Source organism: Biomphalaria glabrata, chromosome 8 (assembly GCF_947242115.1).
Source record: "Biomphalaria glabrata chromosome 8, xgBioGlab47.1, whole genome shotgun sequence".
Lineage (NCBI taxonomy): Eukaryota > Metazoa > Mollusca > Gastropoda > Planorbidae > Biomphalaria > Biomphalaria glabrata.
This window is the reverse complement of record NC_074718.1, coordinates 12691556-12710947: the sequence shown is the minus strand read 5'-3', so window position 1 is coordinate 12710947 and position 19392 is coordinate 12691556. Positions and strand designations below refer to the sequence as shown.

The window sequence follows — 19392 nt, the reverse complement described above, 5'->3', positions numbered from 1 at the left end:
CACCGTTATTACCATCCATAGACATCTATTTGCAATTTTAAACAAAGAGGAATATTTGTTCCTTGACAAAACTATTAAATCAATTAGATAATCATTCAATAACATCAGATAGGCCAAGTTCACATTGAACATTAGGTTCATAACCATCATTTCATTGAATACATGAATATTATCAATGTAATAATACTAGCATTAATAAATCTCCGTATCCTGTGGTATCAAGTCGTCAGTCGGATTAACAATACAACAGTATCTGTCACTAAATTTCGACCCCTCCCCCTGCAAGGGGGGGGGGAATTTATTTCGGGGGGGGGGGGGGGGGGGTCTGCTAGGCCCATGGTGTCGACTGCAAACCCTTAGATAAACATATTTCTCTAGTTCCAATGCATTGCTTTGGAGGGTTGAAATAATTAACGTAATCAATTTTAAATTCATTTTTTTGTTTAGATCTGAAGTCAACTCCGGTACGCAGTATGACCTTTAACCCTCCTTCTATCAAAATAAATGAAATAAAATTGAAAAAAGAAAAAGAAAAACACACACACACACACGTTTTTCCCCAGTCTCTTAAGGGTTCATACAGTGCTCTGTAGAATCTAAAGATTAATAAAAATTCATAATTATAATTAAGTTAAAGGGAAGATATAAACCAGATGTGTAGAGGCACTGATAAGATGTTGGTGAGGGAAAACAGTTTTATTTATAATATCGACATCATAGAGAAATAGATCACAACACATTTTGTTTGTTTATTCAGTGAGTACTCTGGGATACAATAGAAAGTAGGCCCACAATAGAATCATACACTTAATACAGTGCTATACATTTTAAACAAAGTCAGGTATACCGATGAGTGGTAAACTAGAATCTAGAATACTGAAGTGTTATAAATGGTTGAGAGGCTAGGTACGCTTCAACTTGGCTTGGCTTACGACAACCCGACTCGAGCAGAGTTGTGTTTACGCCGGAAAAACCTTCTCACAGATACCCCCTCCCCCAAATGGTCACAAAATGAGATTGGACCATAGCGCTCTGAGAATGAAAGTAGCGCTGTATAAAAGATAAAATATCTAAACACATACGCCGCTATTTTGCAGGGAAGGCCTTAGTCCACTGCAGCCTATGCGACCGTAGTGGGCCCCGCTTTTTCACTGGCCCAAGGCCCAACGCTCATTCTATGTGTAAAGTATTAAATAATACAATTTTTAACTTATAATAGATTAATCGCGGCTTTCTGATTTACCAAAAGCTCCTGGAAATCTCCTGAAATTGCAAAATAAACGAAAAAGTCCCGGAAATCTCAGGAAATTATTAAAATTTTTTGAATACTCATAAAAATCTCCTAAAGTATAGACAAAATTGTCATTTTGGGGTGTCATTCAATGTGGAACACGCCAATCCTACGCGCGATAAAAAAAAAACGGCATTATACAATACCCATAATTGTGGAATCTGGTGAAAGAAGCTTCTCGATCTCAAACTAATGAAGAATTATTTGAGGTCAATAATTCTCGAAGATAGATTGAAACATTTGGAAATTCTTGCTACTGAGCGTGATCTTTGTAGGAAACAGAATTTTTATGATATACTGTATGACTTCGCTACACGCAAGGCTCGTAAAGTAATTCTGTACGTAGTAAAGAATGAATAAAATGCAAAGAAGAATTTATTTTCTAATACAAACTCTTAATTTTCACTTATTATCCGTACACCTAACCTAAATAGGCCCTGCGCAATCCGTTTCGCATAGGGCTCGGCAATGGTTAAGTCCCGCACTGCTACTTAGTGGCGGGTGAATACAGAGAGGACTACTTGTTCTCCCCCCACCCCCTCTTGTTAGCAAAAGTTACCATGGGATAACTCTAGTTCGACTTGCAGAAATAAAAGAGTTATCTTTCCATGACATTTGGTGGTGCCAGGCATGGTTGGGCCATGAAGAGAATTATATATAGATAATAAGTCAGAAATAATAAAGACTGTTACAATTAGGTCTGGTATAAGTCTGATATAAAGATGTTAAAGATATCTAAATCAGTGTCAGGTTTTTTAAGCCTTGACCCGTTTGCAACCCCCCTCCCCCCATTAATCAAATTTTGTTGATATGAATACTTAATATAAATACAGATGGGGATGCGTAGCCAAGGGAAATACTGCATTCCTCATTAATCTTCGGACTCGAAGACAAGCTTTATTATTGATACAGGTGATAGTCAATATAAATGTGAACATTTTTTGTTTGTCGCCAATTCATTTGAATGTTAATGTTTCCAAGACTTGTTGTTTCTAGAGAACATTGTCTTCCGGAACAAAGGAACATCTAGTAAAATACTCAGAAAGTCACAAAGATAAAGGCACATTCCTCTTTGCATATGCTAGGACAAATTCGTACAAATGCTCCTTCTTCCCTAGTGCTATTAGAGCATGGAATGGGTTGCCTGAGCTAGCCAGGAAAACCAGTGACTTGGCAGAATTTAAGTCATTGGTTAACATGCATGACTTAATGCATGACGCATAGGACGTAATCGTCTCCTTTTTTGAAGTAACGTCTGTTTAAAAGTAATGTTATAGAATATAAATAAAAAATGAACTTTTAACTTGTTTATAAGCTTTGGACGTTCCTTCAGACATGAAGATAATTACGTCCTTGCCAAAATCTCCTGCAGGACGTCAGGGGTCGGGAGCAGGCAAGGTTGAAACTATAGATTATCGGGTGTGAATCCGACACGACGAGGCGTGAATTCTCTATTGCTGAAAATTTAGTCGACCAATTTTACTTGAATTAATTACATACGAAGAAAGAGAGAGAGAGAGATAGATAGAAAGAAAGAAAGATAGCGAAAAAGATAAACGTATAGCCTCTAGTTGCTTAACTCACGGATACACTCGGTGTAGGCTCATCGGGTCACTTCAGTACATAACGTCATTTCTCATGAAATCAAAAATACCACGTGATAATGTTATGATGTCATGGCCAATCCTAAGGGGAAAAAAAAGTTATAATTTATATTTCCTCTTCCAGAATTAGTAACTAGAAATTGGCGCTGAGTGAGTGAATGTGAGTAACACGGATGTATAATGTAGCAAATCTAAGGCAAGCACTCAACGAGAAACAAATAGTTAGATATGGACTTCACCTACCAAGTCCTACTTAACACTAGAACAGACCACCGACAAACTTCCCAGTGTCGCTTCAGGTCCTCCAAACAGTTAACTGGTATCACGCAGGACATCATTTAGCCCCAGACAGTTAAGACATAACCTTCAGATCCCTTCAGCCGGATCTACAACAGTCCTTCCTGTAGAATCAACATGTGTTCTACATGTTGAATGGTGCTCTGATGCGCACCATCAGTGTCGGCGCGGGAGCGGAGTTACAACAATAATTTTAAACGCAAGATAATCTTAAATATCTTTGAAAAGAACAAGCTAAAAATAAAATGTAAAAGACGGTCTCATCAATATAAATACTTAGAACATTCCCATGGCCATATTGATGAAATTATTTTAAAAAATCATGCAAAGCATTAGGAGTTATAAATTATAAATTATTTTTTTTTTACAAGTAATGCAAGAACATAAAACTAAACGCCAATATTATAATATGCGTCCTTGGTTTGGCACCCCCTAAACTCAAGAAAAACATAAATAATATAGAACAAACGCAAAATAGACGCATGAAATTTTTAGCAAACGAATATTTACATTTGATTAGAGTAACACCATTAATAAAATCACTAAAATTATACAACAAATTCACGACAGAAGACTAAATAGTAAAGTAGTGATTGTAAATTGTACATTTAACACTGAACCATAGTTTACAAATACAAAAAAACAAAAAACCTAATCAAAACTCAGAAAGACACATTCAGGAAACCCAATGAATCAGCAGAGGTTAGGGCTGTAGAGGTTAGGGCTGTAGAGGTTAGGGCTGTAGAGGTTAGGGCTGTAGAGGTTAGGGCTGTAATTAACATACACAAGATTAACACTTGCAGAACGTAATTAAATAATAATTATAATATTAATAATAATAAACTTTATTCTCCGTGAAAAAAAAATGTGTTTTGCAATTGTGCATCACATCTAACAATACATTAGTACAGCCAAACATCTGTACAGCACACCAAATTTACAATCATACCCCAGTTTGTCTTTGACGTTACATGTGAAACTTACCACAGCATGTTGCAATTTGAAGAAACGTCTCCTTAGAGCAAGAAAAATACTTTAATAAAAGAAACAACAACAAAGCTTATACGAAATGTAATTGTAACAATGACTTTTGATCAGCCTCGTTAATGCTATAAATTTAGAGCCAATTTAGACCCAAAGTAATTTGTGTGATTAGAAATATTTTTGCCGATTGTTTTTGTTTATCGCTATTTCATGCTTTTAGTTTTCTCAATACGCTATGATACTATCACTTATCTGGGGTCTTATCACTTATCTGGGCTCTTATCACTTATTTAGTCCAGTTAGGAAAATGGGGGAGGGGAGGGGAATAAAAAAAAGGGATATCTGTGTAAAAGCATTTATAAAAATAAAGGGGGAACGACCTGAATTCAAACTCATGAGTCAAGCCGACATTCTAACCACTCTGCTAGTGAAGTGCTTATGAAGTGCTTATGAATACAGTGACCGTATAGTTGCTTACTGTTTGTTTCAAACTTACTTTCAAGCGGTGACCCATAAAGATGACTTACCCCCTTAACCAATCCCTTAGTCTGTCGGACCATTGGGGCACAACACAAGATTTGTAGACGAACTTTCTCCACTCCTCGCCTCTCTCTTTTGCATTGGATAAAGCCTCTTTCAATGGCAGGCCCGTCCATTCTTTGATGTTGTCTTCCCATCACTTTCCCTGTCTGCCTCTTCTTCATTTCAGTTCTGAAATACCCTCCCTGGAGTCGTAAAGCGGATTCTTGAAAGCCTGTAGCTGGTTATTGAAAGTTTGTAGCTTGTTGTTGAAAACTTAGAGACGGTTCTTGAAAACTTATAGCTGGTTTAAATAAATGTAATTTTACATTTACATCCAGAAATAAATAAAATCTTAGATTTCAAACAGAAATAAATAAGCAGAAAAAAAACAACAGTATAATTTTAAATTTCTCTCTAGAAAAGAATGTAAAAGTACTATTACCTTTCCATCTAAAAATAAACAAAGTTTTACATTTTATATCTAGGGCAGTAGAAGTAAGTGCGATTTTAAATGTCAAAATCAAATTTAAATATCTTTATATAAATCTAAGCACATGCAGCCCCAGGCATGTTATAACCGGCACTGCCAACGCGTAACAGCAGGTCTTTGTACAATATAATCTATCCATAAACACAGGCTGCATCAATCTCTCTAGCACGCTATTAGCTGCAACCACCAGCCATGAAATAAGAAAGGAGATTAGATGACATGCTGTACAGTGCGCAGCACTCATGTCTTCAGGTGGAAGGTCTGGTTGTTTCAACAGACTCCACCGTCATCATCTCCACCTATAAAAGTGTCGTCAGGTGTGGAACATGGATTGAGTTAAAGTCATGGGGTGTCAAATTGTTGTCTGCTGGGGCGCAATACAGATTTTTAAATATATATATATATAAAATACTTTTTTTTTTAAACAAAGATTATTTAAGGGAAAGAACTACACATTTACTGCCATATTTCTTAATACTGTAATATTTATTTACATGTTTCTATATCAAACAAAGTTAAATAATTAACTGGTCAATTTTTTTTTATTGATTCGTTTTTTTGTAAGGGACAATGAATAATTTTGCAATGTTTCAGCCTGATCCGAGACTGGGAAGTGAGAGCAATAACGTGTACACAATTTTGTACCTTACAGACAGAGTGAGTTTATATAAGCTTTGTAAGAGAATTGAGTACACTTGAACCGAGCTTCTAAAAGACTTTATTGATAAGGTTACCAGACGTCAAGCAAACGAAGGACATGACCTCCTTTTCGGGGTCACGGCCTCCGTCTGGCAGGCTTTGGTGTTGAGTGTGAAAATGTTCGTCTTTCCACTTTGTTATTGTAAAGTAGACCAATTTTAACCCTTCATAGTGCCTGGTTTAACTCTTTTTGAATAGTAGATCAATTTTAACCCTTCATAGCACCTGGTTTAACTCTTTTTGAATAGTGGATCAATTTTAACCCTTCATAGCACCTGGTTTAACTATTTTTGAATAGTAGATCAATTTTAACCCTTCATAGCACCTGGTTTAACTCTTTTTGAATAGTAGATCAATTTTAACCCTTCATAGCACCTGGTTTAACTCTTTTTGAATAGTAGATCAATTTTGATCCTTCATAGCGCCTGGTTTAGCTCTTTTTGAATAGTAGATCAATTTTAACCCTTCATAGCACCTGGTTTAACTCTTTTTGAATAGTAGATCAATTTTGATCCTTCATAGCGCCTGGTTTAGCTCTTTTTGAATAGTAGATCAATTTTAACCCTTCATAGCACCTGGTTTAACTCTTTTTGAATAGTAGATCAATTTTAACCCTTCATAGCTCCTGGTTTAACTCTTTCTCTCCGTAATTATTTTCCTCGTTTCATAGTATTTTTCATTTTGCTCATTTGTATTTCACTTTTCTGTTAGGATTAAACTGATATAACTTTTTTGTTTGTTATCAGAGAATGTTATATTTGGTATTGAGTTATTGGAGAATGCATACTGTTTTTACATAACACGAATACAAGACACTCTTCTTCATGAAAGGGTGTCGTATAGTCGAAGGCTGTTCGAAAGAAATCTATCACTCAACTTCCTCATGTTTTAAGTTTGTTTTTCCCTGAATAAAATGCTATAATCGAAAGGTAGTTTCTTTGTTATTCAACGTACGTTGGACAAGACGAGAAAGGAGATTCCACTTTGAGAAGCAATTATTCCACTTAGTAAGAGGGACTTGTGTGTGTGGTTGCAAACATAGGTTTGAAGGAATGATGAATTGCATTTAAGGGGAGGTCCTTTCGTCTAAGAAAGGCGATCTTTGGATCTACACATTTTACAGACTTTGATTTGATGAATTTTTAATAATTAAATACATTGTCGGCCTAGTTAAATTCGTGTGTGTCTTCCTTTGTGCGTTCCGGTGGCCCTATGCTGTGACAAATTTAAAGAAAATTCAATGAAAAGCAAGTCGCAAGCGTATATAACAGGACAATCCACCGTGTAACATTTAAGAATATTAATAGTTCTTCGCGAACTGTAATAATATAGATTCTTATTTAATTATCCAAGAAATAATTTGATTTATACTCTATTATATTGTTTGTAATTTTGTTTTAAAAATGGTATTTACTTGTATACACAGTTTGCATATTTAATTTTAATAATTAAAAAAAAAACACCACAAAACCAGTTAACTGTTAATTCTAAAAACTCAATCCCGTACACGTTTATATATGCCCCTAATTTAAACAATCCGTTTTCGTTTTTAGTTACTTCCACAAACAAATATCCTAAAAATATTTATTTATAAACTGTGGGGCCAAGTCCTGACGGGGGATGAGGGACGGCACACGACGTCTAGATAGATGAAGGGGCGGGGGAGAAGGGAGTCACAAGGCCGGTAAATTTATTTCTCAAGGAACATTGTAGTTGTACTTTTGGATATTAACCAGATAGAAGGGCATTATTTAAAATACTTAAACGTAAGACACATAGCTTTATTGAAAGGAGTCTATATCAATATTGAATAAGAACTTTTTGAAGCAGACATTTCAAAATAGCTCCGCTAATGCTATTCTTCTCGACTTTCTCAACGGTCGAATTTCTCTCAACACTCGTTCAATGTTTCCTTTCACTACTATATCTCTCAATAATGTACAATTTATTTCCCTTTCTCACTAAAACAAAAAGATACTAATAAAAGTAATTAAATGACTAATTGATTATTTAAACAAATTGATTCATGTTTTGTTAGGTACAATAAATAGTTATTTTAAGTTTCAACTTGATCCGAGAATGGGTTTGGGAAAAATAGCGTCTACAATTATCTAAGGGAACAAACCCCCATATATTTAGCCATATATCTCAATACTATAGGATTTTTTTCTATTTTTTTCCATTTTCTAATCAAACAAAATAATTAATTACCAGTAATTATTAGACTGATTGTTTTTTAAATTGATTCCTATTTTGTTAAGTACAATAAATAAATGTGTATAATTTCATCTTGATCCGAGAATGGGTGTGGTAGTGACAGAGTAAGCTGAGATAATCTGTCAAATTGTCAGCAACAAGACATCTTGCTTCCTCTCCTGCTGGGAGCTCCTTTCCAGACTGTGCCAAAGAAAAAATAGTGTGCTGTTCTCTTCAGTTGTACGGAGTGTTGGTTTTGTTGGTCTGCCTAAGGTGGATTAGGAAGGGGCATTCAAAGTGGATATGGTTTACGGTTTCATAAGGGTGTCTACAAAGGGGTAGGTGTGTGGAATTTATTTTGTTCAGATGGTAGACGTCTTGCTTAATAACACGAAGGCTTTCTCACGACGACCACGCCCAGTACAGACGCTACACATGTCTCGAATGACCTGCGCATAATAGTATTGGTCAGTGATTCCTCCTTCTTTATAAAACTTAATAAGTCATGCGTATTAACCCGTCGCAACCTTTGTCTTCTTAACTTTTTTTTGTATTCACGCTCTTCTTACTGTGAGAAAAAGGTTCGTTGTAGACGTCAGGGGAATGAGTTTTTGAGGGCAGGAAAACGGTTATCGAAGGGATGTTGATGCATCACCAGAACTTTCTCCCAAAAAATATTTGCAAAACATTACCAACACAAATTAATGAACGTACATTGCAAAAATTTGGATTCCTGATATATTGTAAATATATATGCAAAGAAAAGTAGGAAAATTGTTTTGTAATTAAATATTTCTAAGTTTCTTTTCTTTTTTTCATTATATTCTTAAACAATCCCAGACACCATTGTGGGAGCTTACAGTGCTCCCCCCAGAGCTGACTGAAGAGAGGCGCGAACGAAATTATTTTGGTGCGCAACTGTTAAAAGTTTTAGAAACACAAATGCATAATCTTAAGTATAACGGAATTAGGAAATATTGAATTATAAAAATCAATAGTTTCTTAAAGAATACATTGTCATTCCATTTTATTTATTGATTATAAAATAAGTGTTTGTGTTTTTTCATAGTTTAACACAATGGGATTTATGTTTAGCTATTTATGTCTTTGATCCAACGCACCTCTTAAGTTTTAGCCTTGGGTTCGAATCCTAAAAAAAATTAATTTACACACTTTTTTTTATATCTTGCTGAGCTGGACAGACGAAACGACAGACAATTGACGTTAACTTTGCTTTTGGAAGAGATAAAGTAGAACTGTACATTTCTTTTTGCCAAGACACCCGCAATAGTGAAAATTGTATTCTCGATAGTGCTTTTAGTTTTGAGATCTTTATCTACCTAGGCTCCTTGACTCGAGAACGTCAAATAGAAGAAACCTTTATGAGGTCATTCTGTTGGTTTTTCATCGTTTAGACCAGTATCATGGCTTCAAAATGTAGTTTAAAGATAATTTTTTGACTCTCACTGTAGATTTAGAGATGAGGGCCCTGGCCAGGGGCGGACTGGCTATATGGGCATTTGGACAAATGTCCGGTGGGCCGGCACCCAATTGGGCCGGTATGGCCACCGAAAGGGCCGCATGAATGCCACTAAATAAAGACTCTATAATATTTTCTTTAAAAGCAACGCTTTGAGCTTCGTGATTGAAAAAAAACAACATCTTATACACATTAAAATCTAATACTATTCTAAAGCATTGTCGCAAATATAGGTAGGACAGGTATGATTGGATGCATATTAGTATGGTAAACTATTTTTGGGCCGGTTTGTATAGAAATGCCCGGGCCGATTTTGACACCCAGTCCGCCCCTGTTCCTGACCATGCAATTCAGATGTTATAGATGGATTTTAACAAAGACTGCATTCCTATTCCAAAAAAATGAGATAACCCGAAACAGAAACTCAACGGCGATTGGGTCCCACGATGAACGTCTGAGCAATGTTAAATATCGGAAGCTGAGGGTGTACGGGCATAACAGGAGATCCTCAGTACTCGATATACCATTTCTGTAAGGAAAATTACCAGAGAAAAGAAGGATAGACAGACAAAGGAAAACAACATCAAAGAATTAATGGCTCGCTCTCTCTCATCGAATGAGACTCTCCTGGCGAAAAAACAACAGAAGACTGGAAAGATGGTCAACAGATCTTGTGTAGTTTCACATCGGTCCAACAGACTAACAGACAGATGGTGGTGAATTACACATGTATTTTATACAGAAAATAGTTTTTATAATTAAAAAAAAATACGCTATTGCTTTAAGATGTAGAAGTAAAAACTGAAACAAAAATAAATAACGAAAATGGTTTCTATTTGTGAAACTTCAAAGAGCACGTAAATTATCTCCCCTATTTCTCTCAGAAAAAGCTAATTTGGTCTTTGAAGAATACTCAACAGTTACGAGAAAGTAACAGAAAGTGCCTCTGGGTGAAGGGGCAAAAGGCGGGGTGGGGGGTAGAAAAAAAACGGACAGGAGGAGGCATACATTTTGTATAATTATATTCCACTTAAAATAAGACATTTTTTATGTCAAGAGGCCGAAGAGGAATGTCAGGGAGCGAGTAGGCAGGTGATCGTGGTCCACGCACCATTCTTGAAACGGAGGCAATGTGAAGAATTCGTTGCTGTATTCAATAAACAACAGATTACACTGGGGACGTGACATAAATCGATGCAAAATTCTATTTGAATAGTTTTGTTTTCAGCCATTTTTATTTCAACTTTTCTACTGGTAATTAGAAACTACAATGATTCATTTTGCTTTGGTAATTAGACAGTACCTGTTAAGCATGGTACGCTAATAAACTGTGAAAAGTGACAGCCGTGAAGATCTGTTTCTAGCTCTAGATGTTATCTATATCAGAATGAACTAGAATCCAGGCCTGAACGATCGGCTGGAAAAGAAAAGGTCAAATACCTGCTTGAAGAAATTCGAGATATATTTGGAAGTCAATTTGTGATTTTTTTCATGGCAAATCAAAGATCTAACGTTCTCGTTGTGTGTGTCCATTGAAATTTTCTTTTGTTTTATCGACGCCTCTATTCAAGGTACATTAGTAGGTCCTAAAAATAAGTGCACTGGGGTCTTGAGTTCTCTGTGTGTGTGTGTACTGGGGTCTTGAGTTCTCTGTGTGTGTAGTGGGGTTTTGAGTTCTCTGTATGTGTGTACTGGGGTCTTGAGTTCTCTGTGTGTGTACTGGGGTCTTGAGTTCTCTGTGTGTGTAGTGGGGTTTTGAGTTCTCTGTATGTGTGTACTGGGGTTTGAGATCTCTGTGTGTGTACTGGGGTCTTGAGTTCTCTGTGTGTGTACTGGAGTCTTGAGTTCTCTGTGTGTGTAGTGGGGTCTTGAGTTCTCTGTATGTGTGTACTGGGGTTTGAGTTCTCTGTGTGTGTACTGGGGTCTTGAGTTCTCTGTGTGTGTAGTGGGGTCTTGAGTTCTCTGTATGTGTGTACTGGGGTTTGAGTTCTCTGTGTGTGTACTGGGGTCTTGAGTTCTCTGTGTGTGTACTGGGGTCTTGAGTACTCTGTGTGTGTACTGGGGACTTGAGTTCTCTGTGTGTGTTCTGGGGTCTTGAGTTCTCTGTGTGTGGACTGGGGTCTTGAGTTCTCTGTGTGTGTACTGGGGTCTTGAGTTCTCTGAGCGCCTCTGTTACACCATCTGTCCATCTATCTACTTGGGAGCGCCTCTGCAACATCATCTGTCCATCCATCTACTTCGGAGCGCCTCTGTTACACCATCTGTCCATCCAACTACTTGGGAGCGCCTCTCTTACACCATCTGTCCATCTATCTACTTGGAAGCGCCTCTGTTACACCATCTGTCCATCCAACTACTTGGGAGCGCCTCTGTTACACCATCTGTCCATCCAACTACTTGGGAGCGCCTCTGTTACATCATCTGTCCATCCAACTACTTGGGAGCGCCTCTGTTACACCATCTGTCCATCTATCTACTTGGGAGCGCCTCTGTTACACCATCTGTCCATCCAACTACTTGGGAGCGCCTCTGTTACACCATCTGTCCATCCAACTACTTGGGAGCGCCTCTGTTACACCATCTGTCCATCCAACTACTTGGGAGCGCCTCTGTTACACCATCTGTCCATCCAACTACTTGGGAGCGCCTCTGTTACACCATCTGTCCATCCAACTACTTGGGAGCGCCTCTGTTACACCATCTGTCCATCCAACTACTTGGGAGCGCCTCTGTTACACCATCTGTCCATCCAACTACTTGGGAGCGCCTCTGTTACATCATCTGTCCATCCAACTACTTGGGAGCGCCTCTGTTACACCATCTGTCCATCCAACTACTTGGGAGCGCCTCTGTTACACCATCTGTCCATCCAACTACTTGGGAGCGCCTCTGTTACATCATCTGTCCATCCAACTACTTGGGAGCGCCTCTGTTACATCATCTGTCCATCCAACTACTTGGGAGCGCCTCTGTTACATCATCTGTCCATCCAACTACTTGGGAGCGCCTCTGTTACATCATCTGTCCATCCAACTACTTGGGAGCGCCTCTGTTACATCATCTGTCCATCCAACTACTTGGGAGCACCTCTGTTACACCATCTGTCCATCCAACTACTTGGGAGCGCCTCTGTTACATCATCTGTCCATCCAACTACTTGGGAGCGCCTCTGTTACATCATCTGTCCGTCCAACTACTTGGGAGCGCCTCTGTTACACCATCTGTCCATCTATCTACTTGGGAGCGCCTCTGTTACATCATCTGTCCATCCAACTACTTGGGAGCGCCTCTGTTACACCATCTGTCCATCCAACTACTTGGGAGCACCTCTGTTACACCATCTGTCCGTCCAACTACTTGGGAGCGCCTCTGTTATACCATCTGTCCATCCAACTATTTGGGAGCGCCTCTGTTACATCATCTGTCCATCCAACTACTTGGGAGCGCCTCTGTTACACCATCTGTCCATCCAACTACTTGGGAGCACCTCTGTTACACCATCTGTCCGTCCAACTACTTGGGAGCGCCTCTGTTATACCATCTGTCCATCCAACTATTTGGGAGCGCCTCTGTTATACCATCTGTACATCCATCCGTCTAATCGATGCCCAGACTATGTTCCGCTGGTCTTGTCCGACCCGTAACGCGGAACTAGGCAATCCCCTCAAGGCTACTGCCCGCATTACATGAAGAAGCCTTTGCCCTCATTTAGATGTGCATCTCTCTATTGGTCTGAGTCTCAGTGATTCAATTAGTGCTTCTCTACCATCAAATAGAGATATTTACCAATAAAAACGAACAGAAGTTTGTTTCTAATACAAACTTCTTTTTTACCCATTTTTGTGAATTTACCTTGTTTCATACAAAAGTTTATCACAGTTATCTGTTCTTCGTTTTGATGTTTAGAAATACAGTAAGCGAGAAAAGAGAAAGCGATATGATAAAATGGTGCGACAATATATGGGAGCTAAAGAAATAGGTGAGAAAACTGAAAAGAGGAAGATTGTTAGAGATTTTAAAATAAAAAGACAAAAAAAAATATCTCGACCAGGCTATAATGATCAATCTTACCAACTAAATAATAATAATAATAAGGCTTATCTTCGAGTCCGAAGATTAATGAGGGATGGAATATTTTCAGTGGCCATGAAGCCCCAGCTGCAACCTACATATTTTGCCACATCCAGCGCAGGCATAACCATTGTCCGCCGGTGCTCGATTTAGATTATTTTTTCACCGACCACGTCTGTCCAAAACAAAATACCAACAAAATATAAATCTAATAATAACGTTTTTGTGATCATAGTGGAGCGTAGTATTGTAGCTTAGAGTGTAGTTTGTGCTTGGGTAATGCTTTAAGGTGCTTATAAATTATTTCGTACACTTTTTTTTATGTCTAATCGAAAGGGTTAAATTTTAAAGTTAAATTTTATTTAAATCTTTAACCCAAAAAACTTGATTCATTTTTATGTGTAAGGCCAGGACCGGATGTAACTAGATCTATAGGTAACACAAGATAGGGCTTAGGGCCACTGGCGGATCCAGAACTTTGGAGTGGGGGGGGGGCGATTTTTTTCCTAACCCTAACCCTAACGCCCAGTAAACCCTAACCCTATGCATAAACGTGCGTACAGCATATATATATATATATATATATATATATATATATATATATATATATATATATATATATATATATATATATATATATATATATATATATATATTATATATATATATATATATATATATATATATATATATATTCGATATATGAGAATAAAATAAGACTGTTTCTCAATCTTCGGCGAAACAAAAAACGAAAAAAAAACCAGTCATGTTGAGGCCTTTCTCTTGCAAACTTGGAGGTCTGGGCGATCGCTGTAAGCTTCCTCAGTGGAGCCCCGACACCCAAAAGCGTTTTCTTGCATTTTTCACTGCAGAAACGCATTCTCCTGACATCTACAGCTCATTATTTATTAGTGGGGTTCGGGGCGAAGCCCGAACGCCAAAAGCGTTTTCTTGCATTTTTCACGGCTGAAACGCATTCTCCCGACATCTTCAGCTCATTATTTATTAGTGGGGTTCGGGGCGAAGCCTCGACGCTAAAACGTTTTCTGACATTCTTCACTGCAGTAACGCATTCTAATATGAATTTATAGGCCCTTAAATACATTGCAAATAAAACCGATTATCTCCTTGAAAAGATAAGATACCCCACATATTTAGATTAAGGCTTTGAGGATCGCCGCCGAAAAAAAAATTATTCGATAAATAATATTCAATATAATTCAAGGTTTGTCCGATGGGGGGAAGGTGATTGCATGTATCACACTTCCACGTGTTTATATTATATAGATATTCGACTAATTTTGTTCACATACTATGATTTCTCCATAAAAGTAGGACCGCCCCCCCCACTCAAAGGGTTTAGATGGGAAGGGCGGTGGAGGTATTCGCTCCTCCCCTTCCAATCGGCCAACAGGTGAACGACAATATAAAGACCGGTTAAAATACCAATAACAAGTTTTAATCATATAGATACTTAATTGATTCTGTTAGCAAGCTGTGATTTCTATAAATAAATAGGACCGCCCCCCCACTCGACAGTTTATGGTGGGGGGGGGGGGCGGATTGATGCCATCGCCTCTCCCGACCCTACTAAATCGGCCAACATACTAGAGGAGGGAGGGGGGGGGGCGAAATAATCTAAAAATAGGTTGAAATATAAATAATTAGTATATATTATTAACATAAGTAATAGATTCATATATAAATTGTGTGAATTCTATACTAAAATTCGTCCGCCCCCCCCTTCGGAGGGGGGGGGTCTGCAAAGTGGGGGGGGAGCGATCGCCCCTACCGCCCCCCCCCCTGGATCCGCCAGTGCTTAGGGCCCCCAAGTAATATTAACACTGACATATAATATCTAGACTTATAAAGTGCCTCAAAGCGACCCATATTGCCAATAGTTTAGCGCCTTTTAAAATGCTAAATGCGGTACTGGGTGAGGGCCTAAGGCCTTGGCAGACTCAAAGGCTCTGCATTAAGATTATATAACTTAAGTTTTTATATATACAATTATACATGGAACCAACATGGCCATTAGAAGCAGTCGATCAGAACTCAGTCTCTATCCCATACTGCACTATTCATATCCCGTCTGGGACTCGCTGAAATCCTCCTCCCCCCAGTAAATAAAACATTAATTAACCACGCAGCTCATCTAACAGTTAAACTAATTTAATTTGAGTGAAGTCCCAGTGTACCATTAAAAGATTCTTAACTCTCTATGCCTGCTGTTTATGAACTTTGATTTATTCCTTTCTCTGTGGCCATTAGTGAGTTCTTATCGACCCCATTAATGCCTCCAGAAACTCAGAGGTCTGGCCCTTGTCACATTTACATCCGTGCTACCTATATCAAGAGCTTCACCTTCCTACCACACATTCACCCCAACACCCAAACACTACATCTACAGTGCGACGAGTGGGCCATCAGATAGCTTCAGGGCTGGAGCTTTCTCGGAATTCCCAGTCCACGGGAATACCCATCCTTTGTGAAAGGCTGTCAAGGAGTCTGGCTGTGTCGTTGATGCGAGAGGAATTGTTCGTGTCTCTAAGATAAGGCTGAGACAAGTGCGCACTTTCTTAAGATGCCCAGGAAATTTCCAGAATAAATCTTTATGTTTGAATTTATATCTCGAATGTTATGCCCCTCCTTCTTGCACTCCCCTCCCCCCACACCTTTTCTTTTTTTTTTTTTTTATCTCCCGGTTGTATTGCACGGATTGAAAATGAGACAGTGATAAAAGTAGATAAAACATCACCAGTGATAAAAGTAGATAAAACATCAACTGCTTGGCGGTCAGTTAAAGATGTTCCTACTCTAGATTTAAACCGGAAGTCGAACATCCAAGTATGTCTTAATTCGCAGTCAAGCGTCGATAAGAGAACTCGATAAGCCGCCGGTTTGTAGGCTATATTGAAAAATAAGATTTTAATACTGACAAGACCTAACAAGCAAAAAAGTTTAACATTAACAAGACCTAACAAGCAAAAATGTTTAACATTAACAAGACCTAATAAACACAAAGTTTAACATTAACATATACTATAACAAAAAAGGTTCCACATTAGCAAGACCTAATAAACAAAAAAGATTAACGAATAAGTTTGACATTGGCAAGACCTATGAAGCAAAGAATTAGCATTGATTTGAACATAAGCAATACCTACTGAACCGTTTTATATGTTTTGGTTGTGCTTTCAGATTTGAAGGTAATTACTTTAAGCCCAAACCTCCCGCAGGCCGGGACCATCGAAAATCAAGGCCACCGAACGACAGTCAGCCACGACCAGGCAGCCATCCATACTAAAAATGAGATCACATTGTTAAAAAGTTACCCTTTCAGTGCTTGCGATCTATACGGTCATCTGTTTCCGTGGCCCACGCTTCACGAGGGTCTCATGTGGCCAGCACAACGACCAACCGCTTTGACTTTTCCCCAACTAATGTCATGTACCCATTAGAGATGTCTAGACCCGATGCGCATAATGATTCAGAAATTAGAAATCCCAGTCTTCACCAGGATTCGAACCCAAGACCCTCAGTTCGGAAACCAAGCGCTTTATCGCTCAGCCACCGCGCCTCCATCATATTGTTAAGCCATTTTTAGAGAGAGAGAGAGAATTAAAGAGAATGAGAAGAGAGAATGATATACATAGAAAGAGAATGAGAGAGAGAAAGAGAGAGGGAGAGAGAAGAGAGAGAATGAGAGAGAATGAGAGAGAGAATGAGAGAGAGAATGAGAGAGAGAGAAAGATCGAGAGAGAGAGAATGATAGAAAGAATGAGAGAGAGAGAGAAAGATCGAGAGAGAGAATGATAGAGAGAATGAGGGAGAGAAAGACCAAGAGAGAGAATAAGAGAGAGAAAGAGAGAGAGAATGAGAGAGAGAGAGAGAGAGAAAGATCAAGAGAGAGAATTAGATTAGAGAGAGAGAGAGGATGAGAGAGAGAATGAGAGAGAGAATGAGAGAGATAAAGATCGAGAGAGAGAGAGAGAATGAGAGAGATAAAGATCGAGAGAGAGAGAGAGAGAATGAGAGAGAATGAGACAGAGAGAGAGAGAGAGAGAGAGTACTTCAATTCATTTCTATAAACAAATTGTTAGAAGATGTTCACATTCACAGCATACTTTCTACGTGTTACAACCATGTTGGCAGCCTGAGACTAAATGACGACGTGATTGACTGTCTGTAAACATTCTTGAAATAACCCAAAATGAAATATGTTATTGCATTGATGCTATTTCAATTACATTCTAAATATTTTTTTTATAACTTTTACTTCTATTTCAGATATGTGATGAGATTAATTAAAGTTGAGTTGAACAGCGAGCCCTAGTTCAAAGGTTATTGACCTGCAGTGCAACATAATTTTTAGCAGTTGGTTTGCTATTTCTGTATAGGCCAACACGAAGCCAGTGGTTATTTGTTTTTAAATTTTTCTTGTAAATACACACTGGCATCGAGGATTACATTAAAGAAGACTTCATTTCTACTGGACAAACACATTTTGTATCAGATTTGATCAGACTCTAATTGCATTCTGGGATACTTCTGCGTAAAAGTTGTATTGTTTAAAGTTTAAAAAAGTGTTGCTCATTGATGGCCTATAGCGGCCCACTTGTGAAATATATTCTGCGACCATCTGGCGAAAGAGAAAAGCTGTATTTGATTGGACAGACGAAAGTCATGTGACCATGGGCTCAAAAGGTGAGTTGCAAATACAGTTACAAACAATTAGAGCTTTTTTTTAAAAACAAAACAAAACAACATAACGCTTCTGACAAGAGATTTGGCAGGGGCGACGACAACAAAAGTATATCGCACAGAGGTAACCTGACAGAGGCAGGGAAACGCCTCGTAAGATGCCAAAAGTAGGGACCCAGTATTAAGAAAGTTGAACTTGTAACTAGGCTGTATTCATTTGGATTTGAACTCAATATGTTGTGACCTTTGACTCTCAGAACTTTGACTCCCAGGACCAAAGACATGTCAATTAGACGCCGAATATTCTATCTCGCAGAGTCCGCATACCCCCCCCCCCCACCCCCTCTCATCCCAACACATTCTCTTCCCATGTTAGGTGACAATGATAGGTGTAGGACTATGGAGTTTCTTAAGAGAGAAAATAACTAAGGCAGTACACGGACAATACCTGGAGGGGGAAATCACTCTCTTCTCCACAACCGTCTGTTGATCAGCAGACACAAGGACACGTACAGACTGTCTCTCTGTCCAAACCTCTAATCCCTTCAATCCCCCTCCCTATATTTTGTTTTTTTGTTCTATAAACACACATAACAGTAAATAGCTTGAATTCCCAACACCTTCACTCGCCAACTTTTCATTATAAGCGTAGCTCTATGTTTGTTATCTCCCTTAGCCCAAGCAAAGATAACTCCATGATGCCAACTTTTGTTTTCCTTAAAAAAAAAAAAAAAAAGTACTCCATTAATTTTTTTTTTGGTTCCAAGAAATACAATGAACACCAAATGTACATGTTTTCTAGCATTTTTAAAAAATGTTTCGGCTGAAGTTTTTCAAACTTTTTGAACTTTGCTGAGAAAAAAACAAAACTTATATTGCAATAGTGAACAAAATGTTTATTATAAAAAGTTTAGTATTTTGTAAATTATCATGGTGATCACTCACGTCAAAACGGCTGCTCCAGAACGGCTCGCGCCAAAGCGTCCCGTGTCATTTAATAAACTAGAAGAACCAATTAACGTAGGCACGAGTAGAGAGTAGAAGGCATTACTAT

General features: G+C 38.3%; 1 protein-coding gene across 4 annotated transcripts in view; it reads left to right on the top strand.

Moving 5' to 3' along the window:
• Positions 1-19392, top strand: part of LOC106075612 (uncharacterized) — a 104720-nt gene that overhangs the window by 26091 nt on the left and 59237 nt on the right. For all 4 annotated transcript variants that reach the window (XM_056038567.1, XM_056038568.1, XM_056038566.1 and 1 more), the window contains exon 2: positions 17925-18341. The gene's annotated coding sequence lies outside the window, so the exon portion shown is untranslated. The remainder of the gene's footprint in view (positions 1-17924; positions 18342-19392) is intronic.